This window comes from Penaeus japonicus, unplaced genomic scaffold, assembly GCF_977035675.1.
Source record: "Penaeus japonicus unplaced genomic scaffold, GWHDUDI00000001_assembly GWHDUDI00000024, whole genome shotgun sequence".
Classification (NCBI taxonomy): domain Eukaryota; kingdom Metazoa; phylum Arthropoda; class Malacostraca; order Decapoda; family Penaeidae; genus Penaeus; species Penaeus japonicus.
In genome coordinates this window covers 12,261,970-12,274,469 of record NW_028234426.1, presented here as the reverse complement: position 1 = coordinate 12,274,469, position 12,500 = coordinate 12,261,970, and the positions used below count along the sequence as shown (strand labels likewise).

The following is a 12,500-nucleotide window of genomic DNA, read 5'->3' as shown; positions in this document are numbered from 1 at the left end:
ACTATTTTAAATAATTAGCCAATATTACGGTGCCACTGAGACGATACAACACTGGATTCTTTCCTATCAACATTAGCGTGAAAAGATAACACGATCTCTGGACTGCTCATCGTGACGTTAAAAATAATGTAAAATCAACTTTCGAGCGACAGTGAAAAGAACACAATCGCTGTGCCGTGTTTTGGTGAGCAAGTAATCAGAACTACAGCGCTTCGGGGAAAGGTGCTGGAGGATAAGGGCTACTCTACGCGGCAGTGACTAAGGAACATAATAAAAAGGTTGAAGAATAACCCTAAGTTAATCCTCCTAAGGTCCTATTTATTTAGGGATACCAGGAAAACGCTGGCGAGGGGGGCCACCTGGCGTGAGCGGCGCGGGGCGGCGGCGGAGACTGAACGGGGAAGGAAGGAAGGAGGAGGAGGAGGAGGAGGAGGAGGAGGAGGAGGAGGAGGAGGAGGAGGAGGAGGAGGAGGAGGAGGAGGAGGAGGAGGAGGGGGAGGAGGGAGTGATACGAGTGTTTGTGGTGGTGGAGGAGGGGGGGGGGGGAGTAACAGCAGGAGGAGGAACGGGAGATGGAGAAAGGAGGGGGAGATGGAGAGGGGAGGAGAAAATAGAAAGGGGAGAATGAAAATGTGTTGGTGTTGGTATTGCTGGTGGTGGACGGAGATGTAGCAGAGATGGGTAGGGAAGAGAGAGAGAAGAGAGAAGAGAGAGAAGGGAAGGAGGGTGAAAGGTAGCTTTCCACAGGCTCCAGCATGGCTTTCTGATTATTTTATAAATGTCACTTTGACCCCCCCTCCCCATCCCTCCACCCCAATTCCTCCCACCGACCAACACACAGGAAGTAAAGCCACCTGAATTAGATGATTCATTCAAGATCATCGCATCGTAAATCGTATATCGCGACTCTAAAATCACATCATGAAGTTCATCCATCTTTCATTTTCCCTTTCTTTTTTTACAAAAAATAAGAGATGTAGACTCCATCCATCTTTCATTTTCCCTCTCATTTTTTTTACAAAAAATAAGAGATGTAAACTTCGTATGGAAAAGGGATAATAAGCATCCGTGTTTTTTTTTAAATATGTACCTCTCAATGAGGTATCAAATATGAATAATAAGAATCGTAATAATATTGATACTACTATTAGTACTACTACTACTAATACTAATGATGATGATGATGATAATAATAATAATAAAATGATAATAACCAAAGTAATAATAATAACAATAATAATAATAATAATAATAATAATAACAATAATAATAATAATAACAATAATAATAATAATAATAATATTAATAAATGTAATGACAAAATGATAATATGACAAAATCAAAGCGAATTCTCTACAGCCAGCTAATCACCTGAAACACTAATGCACAGGATAATAACACAAAGCAAGAAGAGCCGTATCCTGTAACCAGAATCTGTATTTTATGATCTTCGACTTTTCCGGATTCCTGCCTCTCTTCTGCGGTTGCCTTCTTTCTTTCCTTCTTTCTTTCTGTCTCTACCTCTCTATATGTACATCTGAGAGAGAGAGAGAGAGAGAGAGAGAGAGAGAGAGAGAGAGAGAGAGAGAGAGAGAGAGAGAGAGAGAGAGAGAGAGAGAGAGAGAGAGAGACGGCGGAAGGGAGGTAGGGAGGTGGAGAGAAGGAGAGAGGGAGAAAGGGGAAGGAGAGGAGAGAGAGGAGAGAGGAGAAAGAGGAGAGAGAGAGGAGGGGGGGGGGGGGAGGAGGGGAGGGAGGGAGGAGGAGAGAGGGAGAGGAGGAGAGGGAGAGAGAGGGGGGGGGGGGGGAGGGAGAGAGGGAGAGAGAGAGAGAGAGAGAGAGAGAGAGAGAGAGAGAGAGAGAGAGAGAGAGAGAGAGAGGGGGGGGGGAGAGAGAGGAATGGGGGTGGAGGGAGAAGGAGAGAGGGAGAGAGAGAGAAGAGAGAGGAGAGGAGAGAGAGAGGATAGGAGAGAGAGGAGAGAGAGGAGAGGAGAGGAAGAGGGAGGAGGTTAGAGAGGAGGGAGGAAGAGAGGGAGAGGAGAGGAGAGGAGGAGAGGAGAGGAGGGAGGGAGGGAGGGAGGGAGGGAGGGAAGGAGGGAGGAAGGGAGGGAAGGAGGGAGGGAGGGGAGGGAGCAGGGGAAGGAGGGAGGTAGAGGGAGAGGGAGAGGGAGAGGGAGGGAAGGGGAGGGAACTTGAGAGAGATAGGGATAGAGAGAAAGAGAGAAAAAAAAAAAATGTTCAATAGCCTTCCTCCAGGTACGATATAAGTTAATATCAAGCTATACTAAACGCGCCAGGAATGGCATCAGCCATTCTATAACAATTCTATGACAAATGACGATGTTGTTGTTGATGATGTGGTGATGATAAAGGATAACAATTATAATAACAATAATAATTCTGATTCTTTTGCTTCATAATAATAATAATAATAATAATAATAATAATAATAATAATAATAATAATAATGATAGTAATAACAACAACAGCAGCAGCAACAACAATGAAAATGATAATAATAATAATAATCACAATAAGAACAATAATGATAAGAATACTATCAATAATGATAACGATGATAATTATTGAAACCGCGTCACCTTGCCAAGACTTCGCTTTAATATTCCACCCCAAATGAGCCATGTCGGGGGCGTGAGGTACACTGCTGAGATGCGTGCGAGTAGCGACTCACTAGTACAAGTCAAATGTTATGTGTATCGACTCGTTCGCTCCACCCCGTCCCCCCTATCCTCCCCCGTGCCTATGTGACCCCCACCTACCTCTTCTCTCCTTTCCTTTCCTTTCCTCTGTGACTCTTACCCTTCCATCTCTCCCCTCCTCTGTGACCCCTTACCCTTCCATCTCTCCCTTCCTCTGTGACCCCTTGCCCCTCCGCCTCTCCCTTCCTCTGTGACCCCTTCCCCCTCCACCTCTCCCTTCCTCTGTGACTCCTTACCCCTCCACCTCTCCCTTCCTCTGTGACTCCTTACCCCTCCACCTCTCCCTTCCTCTGTGACCCCTTCCCCCTCCACCTCTCCCTTCCTCTGTGACCCCTTCCCCCTCCACCTCTCCCTTCCTCTGTGACCCCTTCCCCCTCCACCTCTCCCTTCCTCTGTGACCCCTTCCCCCTCCACCTCTCCCTTCCTCTGTGACCCCTTCCCCCTCCACCTCTCCCTTCCTCCGTAACCCCTTCCCCCTCCACCTCTCCCTTCCTCTGTGACCCCTTCCCCCTCCACCTCTCCCTTCCTCTGTGACCCCTTCCCCCTCCACCTCTCCCTTCCTCTGTGACCCCTTCCCCCTCCACCTCTCCCTTCCTCTGTGACCCCTTCCCCCTCCACCTCTCCCTTCCTCTGTGACCCCTTCCCCCTCCACCTCTCCCTTCCTCTGTGACCCCTTCCCCCTCCACCTCTCCCTTCCTCTGTGACCCCTTCCCCCTCCACCTCTCCCTTCCTCTGTGACCCCTTCCCCCTCCACCTCTCCCTCTCCTTTGGAATCGCTCCACGTCGCTGTTATCTTGATTACTGACACGGTTTTGATAAGGTGTAATTGCCGACGGCTCTTTGGGGAATACATTTTTGAACCTGTGTCAACACTGAAGTGGCGCTTTGGCTGTTTGCTGTTTGTTGCAAAAATAATATGAAGAAAACAAGGTATATAAATATCTGACATAGTTAGTGTTTAAGTGACAGTTTTCCACTGATACTTTCCCCTTTAGTTAAATAAAAGTCTCTAGAAACAATATAAAACAAATCGAATTGCCTTCACTTTTCACACAATTCATGCATACAAGAACAAAGTACGTCCATGCCATTAAAAAAAATAAGCGTAACAAACAACTTCCAAAAATAAGTGCCTGGGAACGAACACCCTGCATCAGATAATAAGTAATAGTTACGCCTTACTTACATCCTCATCGATTTACTTAGCGCCACACTCGCTGTTACGAAAACATACGCGTAAACCTGAACTATAAAGGCTCAATTAAATTGGCTGTATCAAAATAAGTGACGCCAAGTAAAATAAGAAAAATGAGCAGGAAAAAACAAATACCAAAGAGAAACAAATAGAAAAGAGTAAAATGGGTAACGCAAAAAGTCCTGAAAAGACAAGAGTTTCTTTTCTTGTCACGCAAGAGTTCTTTTTCTTGGCCCGCAAGTAATACACAAGGAAGATGTTTTGTTCAAAGTTCGCTTTCCATGCATTAAGTAGACGCTTTCAACTTGGCCGAGATATTATATTGAATATATCTGGTTTATTGTAGTTCGTTTCCTGTCTGTTATTCAAAACACTTTTTTCGCATAATAGATTTCGTCTATGCAGTTTATATAATAAAAGTAAAAATAATAACGTATATAGGAACTGCCATTTTGGAGCGCTGTTTAAAGTTGTTGTGCACTTCAGGCTTAATGTTATTCTCTCAGCAACGTTTTAGATCGTTTTAATATTTTGCCAAACACCTGTTGCCACTGGAATATCGATTCTGCCACCGAGCTGAACTTTATACATAAATCATACAAATAAAACATAAATATATAAATAAGAAATTCAATCGGGGAATCAAAAAGTTTGCTTCGGAAGTTAACTCTTTTTCAGCAACCCAACTCATGACAGGCACTGAAAATACTGTATCACATTTTTAACATACAAATATTCTTAGCCTTCTTAACCAATGGTCATTGTATTAGGAGAGTATCATGTTGCTGTCTCTTGCTATTTTTAACCGGCGCCGGACGCTGCCGTAGCGACCCTGGCCTTCGTAAACGAAAGAGAAGAGAAAGGGAGAGAAACGAGAAGTTAATGACACAGAAAATGGCTGGTCCTTTTTAGGACAATTATATTTTGCCATTGTCTCGCTAGCTATGGTCGTTATCATTACCGCGTGTGCTTTATTTCCTTCATCATACGTCATCAACACAATTGATCTATATTATTCGTATAATTTACTGAATTAGGACCTATCAACCTTTTATCATACTAGGGAACTTCCTTTTTTCAGCCAAATTAATTTTATATCATATAATATCACATTGTATTACATATTATATAAATATAAATAAATTATATATACATATATATATATATATATATATATATATATATATATATATATATATATATATATATATATATATATATACTATAACAAACCACTTTTTCATAATAGGTAACCTCCTCCTCGACACAACGTTCGGTCAGCACATCTGAACATGAATTGTAAATTTGCCTCAATGACAGCTCTTCTTCAAGTGTGGTTTTATATTCTAAGTGAAAAAAAAACTCATCATGTGCACCACGTGGCATAATCTCTGAGGATAGCAAGCAATGTCTGTCTCAATAATCCATCTTACTGAAATGTGAAAACGTTTCACCGTAGATTTTTTTAAAGGCGCAAGATGACGCCAAAAATTTTTCTAAATCGAAAATGTACTGAGCGATTAAGAATGAACAAGGCCAACGTATCCCTTCCAATAAACCATGGTATTTGAAAAAACGACATTTCCGTTGCCCATTTATTTTATAAAGCCAATCTCCGTGGCCTCCTAGAAGAACGGCCAAGTGAACGATTCTGCTTCTTTTGGGGGTCGATTTCGCAATCTATATTTCAATGTCACTCAGTCAACGTAAGGTGACCCCTCCCGCCCTCACTCCCTCCCTCCTTCCCTCTCTCCAGTTCCCTCGGCCCTCCACATTTCCCTCTCCCTTCCCCTCCGTCTCCCCTCCCTCACTGGCTCCTTCCTTCACTTCTCCCTCCCCTCCCCCTCCTTCTCCCTCCCTCCCTCCCTCGCCTCCTTCCTCTCCCTCCCTCCCTCGCCTCCTTCCTTTTTCCTTCTCTCTCTCCCTCCCTCCCTCGCCTCCTTCCTTTTTCCTTCTCTCTCTCCCTCCCTCCCTCGCCTCCCCTCCTTTTTCCTTCCCCCTCCCTCCCTCCCCCCCTCCCTCCCCTCCTTCCTTCTCCCTTCCTCCTTCCCTCCCTCCCTCCCTTCCTTCCTTCTCCCCTCCCTCCCTCCCTCCCTCCTTCCTTCCTTCTCCCCTCCCTCCCTCCTTCCTTCCCTCCTTCTCCCCTCCCTCCCTCCCTCCCTCCCTCCCTCCTTCCTTCCTTCTCCCTTCCCTCCCTCCCTTCCTTCTTTCCTCCATCCCTCCCTCCCTCCCTTCCTTCCTTCTTTCTCTCCCTCCCTCCCTCCCTCCCTCCCTCCTTCCTTTCTTTCCCTCTCCCTCCCTCCCTCCCCTCACCTCCCCCTTCCTCCTTCTCCCCTTCAGCTCGAATCTGATCGATTCCCCGGTTCTCGTGGTCGATTCAAAAGACGATCCCGGAAACATAGGGGCTTTTTCCGTCCCTCCCTCCTTCCATTTCCCCCCTTCTCCTCCTATCTCCCCGCCTTCCTTCTCCCCTCCCTCCTTCCCTCCCTCCCTCCCTCCTTCTTTCTCCCCTCCACATAAGCCACACTCCAAACAGACTCATTCATCAAAGCCATTACGTACTTTGTTTACACCTTACGCCGAATTCTTCAACCCGATGAAAAAAACAACTCTCTTTTTTTTTACAGGCTCGGTCCATGAGGGATCCTTAGTGACAGGAATGGACAGAAAGGGACAGAAAGGGACAGGAATGGACAGAAAGGGACAGGAATGGACAGAAAGGGACAGAAAGGGACAGGAATCGACAGAAAGGGACAGAAAGGGACAGAAAGGGACAGGAATGGACAGAAAGGGACAGGAATGGACAGAAAGGGACAGAAAGGGACAGAAAGAGACAGAAAGGGACAGGAATCGACAGAAAGGGACAGAAAGAGACAGAAAGGGACAGGAATCGACAGAAAGGGACAGAAAGGGACAGAAAGGGACAGGAATGGACAGAAAGGGACAGGAATGGACAGAAAGGGACAGAAAGGGACAGGAATGGACAGAAAGGGACAGGAATGGACAGAAAGGGACAGAAAGGGACAGAAAGAGACAGAAAGGGACAGGAATCGACAGAAAGGGACAGGAATGGACAGAAAGGGACAGGAATGGACAGAAAGGGACAGAAAGGGAAGGGAATGGACAGAAAGGGACAGGAATGGACAGAAAGGGACAGGAATGGACAGAAAGGGACAGAAAGAGACAGAAAGGGACAGGAATGGACAGAAAGGGACAGAAAGGGACAGAAAGGGACAGGAATGGACAGAAAGGGACAGGAATGGACAGAAAGGGACAGGAATGGACAGAAAGGGACAGGAATGGACAGAAAGGGACAGGAATGGACAGAAAGGGACAGGAATGGACAGAAAGGGACAGGAATGGACAGAAAGGGACAGGAATGGACAGAAAGGGACAGGAATGGACAGAAAGGGACAGGAATCGACAGAAAGGGACAGAAAGGGACAGAAAGGGACAGGAATGGACAGAAAGGGACAGGAATGGACAGAAAGGGACAGAAAGGGAAGGGAATGGACAGAAAGGGACAGAAAGGGACAGGAATGGACAGAAAGGGACAGAAAGGGAAGGGAATGGACAGAAAGGGACAGAAAGGGACAGGAATGGACAGAAAGGGACAGAAAGGGACAGGAATGGACAGGAATGGACAGAAAGGGACAGGAATGGACAGAAAGGGACAGGAATGGACAGAAAGGGACAGGAATGGACAGAAAGGGACAGGAATGGACAGAAAGGGACAGGAATGGACAGAAAGGGACAGGAATGGACAGAAAGGGACAGGAATGGACAGAAAGGGACAGGAATGGACAGAAAGGGACAGGAATGGACAGAAAGGGACAGGAATGGACAGAAAGGGACAGGAATGGACAGAAAGGGACAGGAATGGACAGAAAGGGACAGAAAGAGACAGAAAGGGACAGGAATCGACAGAAAGGGACAGAAAGGGACAGAAAGGGACAGGAATGGACAGAAAGGGACAGGAATGGACAGAAAGGGACAGAAAGGGACAGAAAGGGACAGGAATCGACCAGAAAGGGACAGAAAGGACAGAACAGGGACAAGAATGGACAGACGGGACTGGAATGGACAGAAAGGGACAGAAGGGACAGAGACTAATCTTAGCACGGGCGGTGAGACAGAGGACAGAGAGGGACAGGAATGGACAGAAAGGGACAGAAAGGGAAGGGAATGGACAGAAAGGGACAGAAAGGGACAGGAATGGACAGAAAGGGACAGAAAGGGACAGGAATGGACAGAAAGGGACAGAAAGGGACAAGAGAAATAGACGGCGTGAGACTCTTACACTATTCCGCCTGACAGTCATACGGACGTGATAGACAGCTATAGACATTAATAATACAAGTGTCCTCTTCTCCGGTATTTGTTTCGGTCTCATTCTACGTAAAATAATGATTATAAAATGTCTAAAACTCGCCCCCCACCAAAAAAAAAGGAACTAGTGCTCCTTCTATCCTTGCTACAGACTGTGTCGGTGCGTACGATTTTCTGTCACGTTAACTCGAGGGACACGGATAGCTTATAATCAACGTGGAAGGCAGTAAATCAGAGGCTACGAATAGAACAGGTGGGTAGTCCTAATCCTGGGAGGCCATCGTGAGACCTTGGTTTTATAAAATATACGTATATGATGGCGTGATAACACACCGTTATATAGTAACCTGATGCGAAGGAGCGCTTTTCGAAATGTCTTAACAAGACAGTTTCCTAAACTTGAAACAGAATGTCAATCAGATCCTATCCGTAAGATTTAACCGTGGGTCATAGTCTAACCGGGTGAAAATGGAAAAAAAAAACACACGCATTATAAAACAAACAAACAAACAAACAAACAAACAAACACACACACACACACACACATATATATATATATATATATATATATATATATATATATATATATATATATATATATATATGAAATACAAACTTGATAAATACGTGTACAAATAAAACACACACACATCAGAAAAGAAAGTTAATTTGACATTTTGAGATCGAGTCCGGCATTCCTGGAATCCAGACCTATTGAGAATTGAGAGTATCTTTTTTTCAAAGTTCTCTCCGACGATGGTTCAGTTATTTTAAGAAAGCATGTATTTCATCAAATGCCAAGGGACTAATATTTTGTTCAATATTGATGAAAAAAAAAGTATAAAAAATAATACTGTCTCTTCTTGCCAAAGGATAGCTTTTGGATGTGTCTGTACATCTGTATCTTCATTTATTCTGACATGGAACTCAAATATGAATAATTATTTTCTTCTGCCCTGAACATAATCACCCGTAATGCTTTACAATTGTCAAGTAACATAACATAATCAATCAGTCAATTCACAATACAGCAGATATAAAACACTATTGGAAATTGTCTATTATACAATATCAGATACGAAACAATGATACACACGGCACATAGCTGTCACATACAAGTTTAAAAAAAAAGTTGAAAGAAAAAAAAATTCGGTCACAACTTTTCTCATGAAATGTCTCACTGTTGCATCACCGCGCGACGGTAATGAACTTCTCAACATTTGCACAACGTTCAGTTCTTTTGCCTCGTTTTCCGGCCAACGAACAATTTTCCATATGTTTTCTCCTTATTTCCTCGGCGAATTCTCACAAACAACGAAGCGTCACGAGAGGGTTTCGAGTGAGGTAAGTGACCCCGAAAGATCAGCTGGACTCCTACGCCATGCGGCCTCAGCGACACGCTCGGCACCACGCACTGTCAGAGAGGGCAGTCTGTTCGCTGGTCAAGACGAGGGGAAGCCGAGGGCGAGAAAAGGTGAGGAGGAGGAGGTAAGGAGGGCGAGGGGGGAGGGAGAAGATGGGGGGTACTACGCGTGCAGACAGCGACTGGCACTCCCCTCGACTGGGAGCGCGGACGGCCACCTACCCCGAAAACGCACGCACGCACACACACATACACACACACTCCCCTCCCTCCCCTCTGCTCCCTCCCCAATTCCCCTTCTCTCTCTGCCTCCCCTCTACCCCCCCTCCCTCCCTCTCTCTCTCTCTCTCTCTCTCTCTCTCTCTCTCTCTCTCTCTCTCTCTCTCTCTCTCTCTCTCTCTCTCTCTCTCTCTCTCTCTCCCTCCCTCCCGTCAGACCCTACCCCTCACCCTCCCTTCTGTCCCCTCCCTCTCTATCTCCCCTCTACCCCACCCCCTCTTTCCCCTCACTGGTCGATGTTGACAAGGTACTGACTAATCTCCCTCCAGAGCCGGACTTCCAAGCTAATATACCGTGATAGGATCATTGTCCACGCTGACGGCGACGATGAAGAAGGGGAGGAAGGGAGGGACGGAAAGAAGGAGGGAGGGAGGGAGGGAGGGAGGCAGAGAGGGAAGGAGGGAGGGAGGCAGAGAGGGAAAGAGGGAGGGAGGTAGGCTGGGAGGGAAGGAGGAAGGGAAGAGAGAGGGAGAGAGGAGAGATGGAAAGAGGAGAGAGTGAGAGAGGGGAGAGGGAAGGAGGGAGGAGGGGAAGGAAGAGGATGGAACGAGAGCAGACTGATCAAAGCACACAATAAGAGCCTTACAAATTTCACGTAAAATCAACTTTGTCACCGAACTCATTTCGCATCCACCCCCACCCCACCCCCACCACCCACTCCCTCTTCCCCCCTCTACCGTGACTCCTTCCAATTCCTTTTTTTTATATCTACGCGAGAGGAATGCGACCCCATACACGAGGTAGGTCAAGGTAACTCATTATTACATGCGAGACAGACAGACACACTACCGGTCAGGGTCACCCTATTTCTGGGTCACCCTCACCTCACCCTAACCCTCACCCTTACCACACCTCTCAGTCATCTAGTTATCTATCGAATTATAGGATCTATATTTAGACCTTCACATATTTGAGATTTTTTTATTGACAGGTTTATTCATGTGCGAGTTGTATAGAGTAGATTATTCCCCTTGAGACTTGATATATCATGATGCATGAATTATTAATTATCCTTTACTTAACCCGACTGTCTGGTTCGTCAAGGTAACATGTCACGAAACCTTTTTTTTATTCTTCGGTAAACACTGTAGCTGAGAAAATGACTAAAAAGGTGGGTAAAAAGAAAAGGCGAAAAAATAGAAGAAGAAAAAAATGTGAAGATAACCTTCGAAAACCTGTATCTCATTTTATTTTGGATCGATTTATTGAATAGTTTTGTTTAAATAATATTTACCATGATCACTATCAGTACCAATATGATCATCATTGTAACCACCACCACCACCACCACCATCGCATCATAATCATCATCACATCACCATCATTATCATCATCATCCTCATCATCATCACCATCACATAATCATCATTATCATCATCATCATCATCACATCATCACATCATCACTCTTATCGCGATTCATCTTCCACGATCTCCCAAAGAGAAACTTTCCGCTTCCGCCCATTGCTTACCACAATCTTGAGCCATGAGCCATGAGCATCCCACCCGCCACGTGAAGAAGAGACATTCCGATGCCCATGAATGAAAGTTCAGCCACACACGAGCCCCATCACTATTCATTAACGCGTTACCCATTCATAGTCTGACCTTTCGGGACTATCGACGGAACATCTGGGTCTTGGATTTTTATTATACGGATTTCCGCCCGATAGATTTTCTTTAAACAATTTTCAAACTTTTTATGTGTGTGTGAATTTTTTTTTTTTTTGAGACCTTCGCCGAAGAGACTGCTGTTAGGTTTAATTAGATTTGAAATCAATTGAGTGTGGGATGAGGCACTGTGATGCGCGTGGAACTAATGCAATACATTAAATTGAAAATAAACGGATAAATATACTAATAACCAAAGAAACAAAACAAAAGCAAATCAAATCACCGAAAAAAAATATCGTAACCTCATATATTTTATAAAATGTATTTACGGATTTTAGTAACATACATCCCCTAAATCAGCAAAGTCAATACGAATCGTTTTTCATTTTCCGGCTGTGTTCCTCGCGTAACAGGAAAGCGTAGCGTGTTGTACTAGAGACCCTTTGCTATGACGCTTTCACTACAGGCTGTTCCTTCGGCCTATATCATCAAGACCCGTTTTTTTTTTCTCTTCGGACACGGCCTTCCTCAATAACGTCTATTTATTAATATATTTTGGATATGGTGAATGGTTCAATATCGATTGATTGATAATACGTTCTCTATCCGGAACGAAACACGCTCATCCTTTTAATATTTATTGATTTACTTAATTTCCTGTAATATGCACTATCGATTCATTTCATATGATTTTATCCATTAATTTCATTTTATCCTCTTGCGAGACGTGGGCAAGTACTTTAAGGAAATCTCCAGTACCAAAATTGAAAATATTCATTTGAAAACCCAATACAAGCCTGTCTCTCTCTCTCCCTCTACCAACACCACTGTTCCTTGATATATTTCCCCGATATATCAATGCATTCTGAATCTACAATACCTCTATGCAAGAAGCCGTGTCTCATGTCATGTCTTGCAAAAACTTGAAAATCATTGAGGATTTATTTTTTTTTCATTTTCGGAAGGGATACTCATATCGACTTCGATAATCAAGAATACCATAG

General features: G+C 44.7%; 1 protein-coding gene across 1 annotated transcript in view; it reads right to left on the bottom strand.

The window, feature by feature from the left end:
* Oatp26F (Organic anion transporting polypeptide 26F) overlaps positions 1-12,500 on the bottom strand; it is a 58,568-nt gene that overhangs the window by 8,777 nt on the left and 37,291 nt on the right. The gene's annotated exons all lie outside the window — the stretch shown is intronic.